Here is an 11,584-nt window from a genome sequence, read left to right as displayed (position 1 = left end):
ACAAGCTACTGCTTCTTATCATATAGTTGGCTACAAATATATTTCTGTTAATTGGAATCATAGTTGTTATGAATAAAGAAAGACAGAACCTATACAAAATGGAGTCTCTATGGCTATCTTGTTTTAACCCTATCAATGTTAGCTTCATGCTAGGAGTGGTCTGATCTTCTGCTTTATGTGGTGTCCCCCACACAGATCACCTAAATGGGATGCAGTCAATATACCGGAGATATTCAGGAGACTGATGCCGGAATCCCAACAGCCAGTGAAATACCAATGCCCGGAATCCCGACAAACGCTTGAATTTCCCACTCGGTTGGTGGGTCCACGCCACTAACTGAGCGGGAATAAAACCTGGACCTGATGCATGGTGAGTATATCTGGCCTACCAGGGGACTTGCTGCTGGTATTCCGGCAGACGGGATGCCACTATCGGTATACTCACAGCCGGCATGCTGTCTGCCGGGATATCATATGTATTTCTACCTAAATCACAGAGTAAGACAATTTAGGGTTCTGACATTTTCTTCCTTTATATTTACTTGAAGTCAATCTGTGCATTCCATAACTGTATGTTTCGTGTATTTACCTATTTTCCTTTGTAACTTTACCCTGGAGATATTTTCTCAATAAATCCCAAAAATGTATCAGCGTTATCTCTGTGCTCTATGAATTCCCGTGCCTGGAGAGGCCCGTGCTTCATATGTGTAATAACTGGATTTTAAGTGTGCTATAAGTGTTTGGCGATTGCAAGAGCGCTATTCCAATACTCTTTGTGGTGGCAGCTTTAGTAAAACCTACGTCACGACCGATCACCTGCGTCAGGTTGGTGTTTCTGAGCGCGGTGCTGTGACAGTAGCATCACCCTATTGATGCACAATATAATGTAATTGTTATGCTCACCAGTGCCTGCAGGAATGTACTGGTGTCAGAACTGTTATGCACTCCAGTGTCTGCAGGAATGTACTGGTGTTTGAACTGTTATGCAAAACAAATGGACTCACAGACAGACTGGGGAATATGATATAACGTACACAGAAGGTGATAGGGTAACAAAATACACACAAAGTGAACAGAGAAGCCCAGAAGCTAAGGAACTGGGATTCTCCCTTGTATTAGAAATGCTCAGATGGGAAAAGCAAGAGGTTGTGTTTTAATACGTAGAGAACCTGAAATGCTGTTGCTAAGGGCAACAGCAAAACCCTAAAGGGTTACCAACGGGTGTGGCAGTAAACTCCTTGGTCAGAGATGGAATGATAGACACAAGGAGAGTCTCCACAATCCTAATTCTCACTTGCAGTGCACAGGTTCAGCTTACTGCCACTAAACTGACCCCTGACACCTAGCACAGTGAGACAGGATTAGACAGGCAAGTCTTAGAATACAGCCGCAAACTTGCTAAGTTCACAGAGTAGTAACAGAACCCCAGCAAGCTAAACGACTGACTCCAGTCTTACTGCTAGGTCTGGATTGGCAGAGTGTAATACCAAATCCCCAGGCCTATTTGCAGTAAGCAACAAACAAATACAAAGCTACACAGTACTGGTTAACTTTCAGGAACTGACTAACCAACAAAGATTCAGCAGCATCTGCTTAACTTGAAAAGAGGCCTTATAAAGCAGGTGCTGTCCACGCCCCACTCAGACCTCACAGACTGTGAGCACAAAAACCAGCACCGGATCCCCTGCCGTGCACAGAGCCTATAACCACTGCACAGCAAAAGACCCGAACCGGAGTATCAGCTGCGCTCAGGTTACTCCGCTAGCACTTGTCTCCCGGTTGCCATGACGACGTGGCAGCACAGGGCAGGAGACCCTAACAGTACCCCCCCTCTGACGAGGGGTCAAAGAACACCTACCACCGGGTTTATCGGGGAACTGCGAGAAGAAAAAGCGTATCAGTCTGGGGGCATGAAGATCACAACTGCGCACCCACGACCGCTCCTTTCTTAGTGAGTGCCACCAAGGGCGCCACTATAGACGAAAATCCAGCGATAAATTGTCTATAAAAATTCGCAAAGCCCAGGAAACGCTGAAGCGCCTTCAAACTAGTGGGCTTCACCCAATCCAGGACTGCCTGTACCTTGGAACCCTCCATTTGGAAACCTTCTGGGGAGATAATATATCCTAGAAATGCGATTTGCTGAACTTCAAATTCGCACTTCTCCAGCTTCGCCCCAAGCCGGTGGTCTCTGAGTTTCTGGAGGACTAAGCGTACATGCTTCCGATGTTCCTCCAGGGAATGGGAGAAGATTAGGATGTCATCTAAGTATACAACTAAGAATCTATCCAAATATTCCCTGAGCACATCACTCATGAAATCCTGGAAGACTGCCGGGGCATTACAGAGCCCAAAAGGCATCACCAAATATTCATAATGCCCTGAGTGGGTATTAAAGGCAGTCTTCCATTCATCCCCCTCTCTTATTCGGATTAGATTGTACGCACCGCGTAGGTCAATCTTAGAAAAAATGGTGGCAGTACGAAGCTGGTCAAACAAGACCGAAATGAGAGGCAGTGGGTATGAGTTTTTAATCGTGATACGGTTCAATTCCCTGAAGTCGATGCAGGGTCGCAACGAACCGTCCTTTTTACCCACGAAGAAGAACCCCTACCCAACTGGAGACTGTGAAGGTCTGATAAATCCCTTAGCCAAGTTCTCCTGAATGTACTCTGCCATAGCCTGAGTCTCAGGACGTGACAGGGAGTACAACCTGCTCTTGGGAAGCTTAGCATTTGGCAACAAATCAATGGCACAGTCATAGGGGCGATGGGGAGGTAGTACCTCTGCAACTTTTTTGGAGAACACATCCGCAAAATCTGCATAACACCCTGGCAATCCTGGCAAACTTAGCTGCGAGAGCCTGACTGGAAGGCTCAAGCAACTCCTGAAACAATCAGTACCCCAACTAAGAATCTCCCCAGAGACCCAGTCAAATTGAGGATTGTGGGCCCTTAACCAGGATAACCCCAACACCAATGGGGCAAAAGTACAGGCAGTCACATAAAAGGACAATTTTTCAGAGTGTGTGGCTCCAATAAACAAAGAAATCTGGCTAGTGCAAGAGGTAATTTTACCTTGGGATAATGGTTCCCCGTTTAACCCACAAATCTCAATTTCCGATGCCAAGGGTACTAAGGGAACAGAGTGTTTCAGGGCGAATTGGCGGTCCATAAAAACCCCGTCGGCCCCACTGTCCACAAAGGCCTCAGTCTTGACAGTTTGACCGAGGATCCTCAAGGTCACCGGAATGATAAAAGTCTTCTTGGGAAATTCTGACTTCTGGCCTGACAGGATATTTCCCATCACACTCAGGCCCAGAAGTTTTCCGGCTTTTCTGGGCATGATACTACCACATGACCTTTATTCCCACAGTACAAACACAACCCCTGCTGTCTCCTCCGCGTCTTCTCACGCGAGGAGAGGCGGGTAGCCCCAATCTGCATAGGCTCCTCGGAAAATTCCTCAGAGTCTGAGGTTCCCTTGGGAAGGAAGGAAATCTCAGTCTCCCTTTCAAGCCTACGCTCTCTCAGCCGTCTATCCACCCGGATGGATAACTGCATGAGCTGATCCAAGCTATCAGGCAAGGGATATTGTACCAGTTGGTCCTTTATCTGGTTAGAAAGACCTCTTCGGTACTGGTGTCTCAGGGCTGGGTCATTCCATTGGGTATCATGGGCCAACCTCCGAAACTCCGTACAGTAAACCTCAACTGGCCTTCGCCCTTGCCTAAGGATCGAAATCTGAGCCTCGGCTGAGGCCGTCTTGTCAGGGTCATCATACAACATGCCCAGTGCCGTAAAAAAAGCATCAACACTTTTAAGCGACGGACAGTCAGGCTGCAACCCATATGCCCAGACCTGTGGGTCTCCTTGTAGCAAGGAAATAACTATGCCCACCCGCTGAATCTCCGACCCAGAAGACTGAGGCCTAAGCCGGAAGTATAGCTTGCAGCTCTCCTTGAAACAAAAGAACTGCGAGCGATCTCCAGAAAAACGATCCGGGAGATTTACTTTCGGCTCCTTAACCCCTGCAGGTGCTGCTGCTGCGGGAGCTCCGCCAGCAGCCTGGGAGGTGTGCATTTTAATGGACAAATCATTAAATTGTCGAGTCAGGACCTGCACCTGATCGACCACCTGTTGCAACGTATTTTGAGGGGTATGCTCCATATTCCCACAAAATTTCAACAGGAGTATTAGGCTGCTGAATATGTTATGCTCACCAGTGCCTGCAGGAAAGTACTGGTGTCAGAACTGTTATGCACTCCAGTGCCTGCAGGAATGTACTGGTGTTTGAACTGTTATGCAAAACAAATGGACTCACAGACAGACTGGGGAATATGACATAACGTACACAGAAGGTGATAGGGTAACAAAATACACACAAAGTGAACAGAGAAGCCCAGAGGCTAAGGAACTGGGTATCTCCCTTGTATTAGAAATGCTCAGATGGGAAAAGCAAGATGTTGTGTTTTAATACGTAGAGAACCCGAAATGCTGTTGCTAAGGGCAACAGCAAAACCCTAAAGGGTTACCAACGGGTGTGGCAGTAAACTCCTTGGTCAGAGATGGAATGATAGACACAAGGAGAGTCTCCACAATCCTAATTCTCACTTGCAGTGCACAGGTTCAGCTTACTGCCACTAAACTGACCCCTGACACCTAGCACAGTGAGACAGGATTAGACAGGCAAGTCTTAGAATACAGCCGCAAACTTGCTAAGTTCACAGAGTAGTAACAGAACCCCAGCAAGCTAAACGACTGACTCCAGTCTTACTGCTAGGTCTGGATTGGCAGAGTGTAATACCAAATCCCCAGGCCTATTTGCAGTAAGCAACAAACAAATACAAAGCTACACAGTACTGGTTAACTTTCAGGAACTGACTAACCAACAAAGATTCAGCAGCATCTGCTTAACCTGAAAAGAGGCCTTATAAAGCAGGTGCTGTCCACGCCCCACTCAGACCTCACAGACTGTGAGCACAAAAACCAGCACCGGATCCCCTGCCGTGCACAGAGCCTATAACCACTGCACAGCAAAAGACCCGAACCGGAGTATCAGCTGCGCTCAGGTTACTCCGCTAGCACTTATCTCCTGGTTGCCATGACGACGTGGCAGCACAGGGCAGGAGACCCTAACAGTAATGAAGTGTCGTATATAAGAGGGGATATTATATTAGTAGTGTTATACCCATTTTACAAAGAGCTGAGACACCGGGTAATTGAAAGGGCAAGCCACCGTGACCCGGTTGCAGGCTCAGTGTGAAAGGGTCGACCTGGGTCTTGCATCCTGGATCGGACCTGGATCAGTGACCAGGGTTATTTTCAGGTCCAACTTGGGTCGGCTGCAATGTGAAAGGCAGATCCGGTTCATGCCTGAAAGGAGCGTCCTGTGTGAGCGGCGATGACCTGGGTTCCAATGGTAGTGTGAAAGGGGCATTAGTAATGACGGCAGAACCCACGTGTTCTATATAAAACCATTTCCTGGATGCAGACACAATAATTTAGCACATTGGACTGAAGCTGGGGACCAAACGCAGGAGGTATGTGCAATGACCAAAAGTGACTGCATTACATAAAAGTAATATCAGATATATGGCCGGGCACCAGAGGAACAGAGACTCTGATGTAAGACAGAAACTCACAATACGGTATCTGTACCAGTAGCGTCTCCCTATGGCTCCTCTAGAGATAGGTTACCTCTGCATCCCGGAATGATGACCATTCATTTTAAATGGAAGACCCCAGTGTTGCTATATACTGTTAATGAGTCTCACCCACAACCAACGTATTATCTGTGGAATACAATGATTTAACGAAAAAAACAAAAACCTTCACTTACCATGTATCTGTTATCTAACAGCCATGTCTGGATCCCGATTCCGCAGTGCCCACATGTTGGGAGGTAAATTTTCTTAAAAATGGAGGAAAATTTGTTGGAAATATGTGTGTACAGGCCTGAGGATGTAGCAGAGGTTCTGTACACACCAGCAGATGCCTCACAACTACGAGCGGCCCAGTTGCTTTGGTGTGGTTTTGTTAATATTACACATTGTACATCCGTACTCACTGTTATACACACTCTGGTCATGGGGCGGAGCTTGAGTGTAGCAGAGGGTCATACAGCTCATCAGCTGGTGTTTGCAGGATGCGAGCAGCAGAGCAGGAACACAGTAAAACAGTGATTTAAAATGCACATGCTCAGTAGTGATCTTGATGGCCACCTTGGAACACAGCATGAAGCTTTCCTGGAGGGACAGGAAGACTATTCTGCTTCAATAGAATATGAAGTCAATTTTGTTGAAAGCAGTGCACTCCTTTTTCAACAAAATGTGCTCCATATCCTATTGAAGTACCATCACTTTTACCCCAAGCTTGTAAGAGAACCATTTTGTTATAAGAAAATAAGTACATTTACCACCCTGATAATTTTCTGCTCCCTCCGGTTGTATACAATTCCCCCATGTATATAAAATAAAGGAAGATCTTACTTTCATGGAGGAAACTAATAAAAACAGAATGACAAGAGCAGTGATTTACATTATGAGGTGTTATCAGGCGCAATGATGCATCCCACAGAATCGCCAGTGTAGGCGTACAACATACAGAAGCTAAACAGATCCCATTATCAGGTCTCATTGCCAAAAGGCTTAGGGAGGGGTGGATTAGGGGTAGGGTGTAAATAATTACCGGGTCCGTCGGGATTGTGGCTGTCAGTCTCCCGACTATTGGGATCCTAATTCCCGGGATTTACCCAACCCCTCATTGTTCCATGGTTGTCAGTGACGGATGGCTTTTCTGTCACTGACTTTCATAAACTATGTAATGTCACATTATAACTCCATGAGAGGCCTCAGTCTGTAAACTCGCCCAATGCTGACTGAGGCTGCCGTGAAGGTGTCAGTGGCTGGGTCTGGGTTGTGTATACTGAGAGTAAAGAAAGTGCATAATGAAATACAAACCTGCTGCAGCAAGTCACTGACTACAGGTGGATAACTACAGATTTATGGCAGCGTGTAGGGAGCGGCTTCTCAATGCCTTTCTTCAGCAACACAGCAGCTTGTAAAATCAGGTATGGTGAGACAATACCGTTCAACCTCATCATCTCACACGTATATATATATACAGGTTGAGTATCCCTTATCCAAAATGCTTGGGACCAGAGGAATTTTGGATATCGGATTTTTCTGTATTTTGGAATAATTGCATACCATAACGAGATATTATGGTGATGGGACCTAAATCTAAGCACAGAATGCATTTATGTTACATATACACCTTATACACACAGCCTGAAGGTCATTTTAGCCAATATTTTTTATAACTTTGTGCATTAAACAAAGTGTGTGTACATTCACAGAATTCATTTATGTTTCATATACACCTTATACACACAGCCTGAAGTTCATTTAATACAATATTTTTAATAACTTTGAGTATTAAACAAAGTTTGTGTACATTGAGTCATCAAAACACAAAGGTTTCACTATCTCAGTCTCACTCAAAAAAGTCCGTATTTCAGAATATTCCGTATTTCGGAATATTTGGATATGGGATACTCAACCTGTATATATATATATATATATATATATATATATAGATAAATGGCTGTGTAGCAAACAGCGGCACTCAGAGACTGACAGAGCCAAATGTAAGTAAAGTGCTAGTGCTGTTTATTCCATAATGCAGGCTAAGTGATCCAACGTTTCGGGGCGCGCAAGCACCTTTTTCAAGGTGAGCCAAATACAGAGTGAAGTGAACAATAAAAAACAATTACCTTTATGGTGAAGAAGACCCACGTGTGGGAAGGACAGCAGCGTCCGGGGGAGCGTGGTGCTTCCGTCCCGGATGTGGTGACGTGTATGCGCCGCGTTCACGTGATCCTCAAGCGCGTCCCAGACCGCCGCGTTGCCATGGCAGCCTGACACGCTGTGGTTGTCATGGATGTCTGGAGCAGACGCGGGTGTCGGGGTCGCGGGGGAGTAGTGACTCGGACTAAAAGTGTGCAGTGATACAATCATGTGTTAAAGAGAATGGAAGAAACAGTTCAGATACTATGACATAAGTTTGAACATAGCTATATACGATGACCAAGAGAGATGGCATCAACTGTTGCCTGGTTGCTGGCTATCCCTAGTATTCTATGTGGACAGTTAGCAATACAATAGTATGGCAGATGCATAAACAAACTGATGCAAGAGGGGGGTTAAGGGAATGGTGTTAGAAAACAGACATATGTCAAATGGCTAAGAAATTGAAGACAGTTCAGTGGTATTAAACCAAGGATATATATATGGAAAATTGTCCCGGCCAAGATAATTTGTTAGGCATCCACAGACGGTCCCCCATCAAAGTCACATCACAGTGTGACTCCAGCAAGTTGAATTACTTGGACGTGAACGTCATCATCAGGGACGGAAACATACACACCGAAGTGTACCACAAGCCCACTGACAAAAACACCCTTTTGCGCTATAACAGTCACCACCCCACAGCCCTAAAAAGGGGGCTACCCAAGTCACAATACATTAGGGCAGCCAGAATTACAAGTGATCCTGCTAAACTTGAAGCGACCTTAAAGGATGTTACCGAAAGGTTCAAAGATAGAGGTTACAAGAGTGGACTACTACGCGAACACGAGCAGAAAACTTCAGCCATAAATAGAGACCAGCTTCTAACACCCAAAACCAAGAAGAATCAGGCCATTATACCATTCGTGTCGCAATACAACACTTCCAGTGCAGTGGTTCCACGGGCCCTCAAAGCACTGTGGCCCATAGTCACAACGGATAAAAACCTAACCGGGATACGAAGGAAAAGGCCTATGATGTGTTATACAAAAGGTAGAAGCATCAAAGACTTCGTGGTCCATTCAGATATCACAGGGTTCGATTCAACACCGGTCCCCAAAACCAGCAGGCTGCTACAAATGCTTAGGTTGCGAGACATGCAAAACGATGACCACTGGCTCAAAGTTCATATCCACCTCGACAGGCACATCCTACAACATCAAGCATGTGCTCACTTGCACCACGACACATATTGTCTATTTAATTACCTGCCCATGCAAATACCAGTACGTGGGTAAAACCATATGCAATGCCAGGGAACGCTTTGCTCTGCATAGATCTGCACTAAAAGCAGCATTATTAACCAAGAAGTCAGAACAACCTATCGCCAGACACTATGTGGATAAGCAACATACTCTGAAGGATTTACAGTTTCAAATTATTGATCACATACCTTCCAACTTAAGAGGCGGCGACAGGGCTGGCACTCTACTCAGACGGGAGGCCACCTGGATGTACAAACTGGACACCGTCAGACCGAAAGGTCTTAACAACAGAATACAATGGAGTGTCTTTTAAGTAATACTCCCAAAGAATGGTTCCAGGCGGACTCATGTGGATGCCTAACAAATTATCTTGGCCGGGACATAATACCACTGAACTGTCTTCAATTTCTTAGCCATTTGACATATGTCTGTTTTCTAACACCATTCCCTTAACCCCCCTCTTGCATCAGTTTGTTTATGCATCTGCCATACTATTGTATTGCTAACTGTCCACATAGAATACTAGGGATAGCCAGCAACCAGGCAACAGTTGATGCCATCTCTCTTGGTCATCGTATATAGCTATGTTCAAACTTATGTCATAGTATCTGAACTGTTTCTTCCATTCTCTTTAACACATGATTGTATCACTGCACACTTTTAGTCCGAGTCACTCCTCCCCAGCGACCCCGACACCCGCGTCTGCTCCAGACATCCATGACAACCACAGCGTGTCAGGCTGCCATGGCAACGCGGCGGTCCGGGACGCGCTTGAGGATCACGTGAACGCGGCGCATACACGTCACCACATCCGGGACGGAAGCACCACGCTCCCCCGGACGCTGCTGTCCTTCCCACACGTGGGTCTTCTTCACCATAAAGGTAATTGTTTTTTATTGTTCACTTCACTCTGTATTTGGCTCACCTTGAAAAAGGTGCTTGCGCGCCCCGAAACGTTGGATCACTTAGCCTGCATTATGGAATAAACAGCACTAGCACTTTATTTACATTTGGCTCTGTCAGTCTCTGAGTGCCGCTGTTTGCTACACAGCCATTTATCTGCATGAATTTCTCCAGAAGGCACCGGAGCAGCTTACTCCACATTCAGGAGAGTGCCGATCCGATACCAGCTGCTATATATATATATATATGGAAAATTTTTTTTATATCTCCTATATAATAGCCCAGATCTGTGACTTTGTGCTTCATTTGCTAACGCTGGGAGGGAGTCACAACAGTGGGCGGAGTTATTCAAATGAGTCACAGATCTGGGCAAATCTATAGGAGACTAGGAGCAGTAGCAGATGGTATGGGCATGGCACAGGCAGGGGTGCATACCTCCCAGCTTTCTTCAGGCAGACAGGGGTGCATACCTCCCAGCTTTCTTCAGGCAGACAGGGGTGCATACCTCCCAGCTTTCTTCAGACAGAAGGATACACACACACACACACACACACACAGCGAAAAGGGGGCGTGGCTTCACGGGAGGGCCCCGTTTTCGTCAATGAGGGGGCATGCTGTGAGCTGCTGGCATGCCCCCAGGGGCGGATTATGAGTCTGGGGGGCCACAGGGCACTTAAGACAAGGGGCCCTATCTCATTGCTGTGCCTGCTGTGAGTTGGGGGCGTGGCCTAAGCGCGGCCCGCGTGGCCACCCCCCTTTATGCAAAATCCAGGTTTTTTTTTTAATGGGATTTTAGCCCCTCAGCTAGGGGTAAATCCAGAGGAGGTGGTCACTCCCCCTATACACCCGCACAGGCAGAAGAAAGCAGGGAGACTGCTGCCTTCCTGCAACACCACAGACCTGCCAATATGCAGCAGCGTGTGCTGACTGTAGCACAATGCTGCCGCTGTTGCTGGCAGGACGGGGGGGGAGCTTCTGAGCTGGGACAGAGCTACTCCAGCCGGGGGGCCCCCTAAAACTGTGGGGCCAACGGTACGTATCCCCCCCCCCCCCCCTTAATCCGGCTCTGCTGCTGGAACCCTCCCATTAATCCATACTCCCTGATGCCCCCTCTCCCTCTGTCTCCACTATTCACCGCTGCTCTGCTAAGCAGAATAGCGAGTACAGGAGCTTTCCAACTGCCCCCCCCCCCCCCCCAACACCACCACCACCGCGGGACACTGTGGCCCGCGGGTGGGACAGACCCTAAAATAAGAATTTACTTACCGATAATTCTATTTCTCGGAGTCCGTAGTGGATGCTGGGGTTCCTGAAAGGACCATGGGGAATAGCGGCTCCGCAGGAGACAGGGCACAAAAAGTAAAGCTTTACGATCAGGTGGTGTGTACTGGCTCCTCCCCCTATGACCCTCCTCCAAGCCTCAGTTAGGATACTGTGCCCGGACGAGCGTACACAATAAGGAAGGATTTATGAATCCCGGGTAAGACTCATACCAGCCACACCAATCACACCGTACAACCTGTGATCTAAACCCAGTTAACAGTATGATAACAGAGGAGCCTCTGAAAGATGGCTCCCTACAACAATAACCCGAATTAGGTAACAATAACTATGTACAATTATTGCA

This window comes from Pseudophryne corroboree, chromosome 6, assembly GCF_028390025.1.
Source record: "Pseudophryne corroboree isolate aPseCor3 chromosome 6, aPseCor3.hap2, whole genome shotgun sequence".
In the NCBI taxonomy this organism is placed as follows: Eukaryota; Metazoa; Chordata; class Amphibia; order Anura; family Myobatrachidae; genus Pseudophryne; species Pseudophryne corroboree.
The sequence above is the reverse complement of the archived record's forward strand: the minus strand, read 5'-3'. Positions refer to the sequence as shown.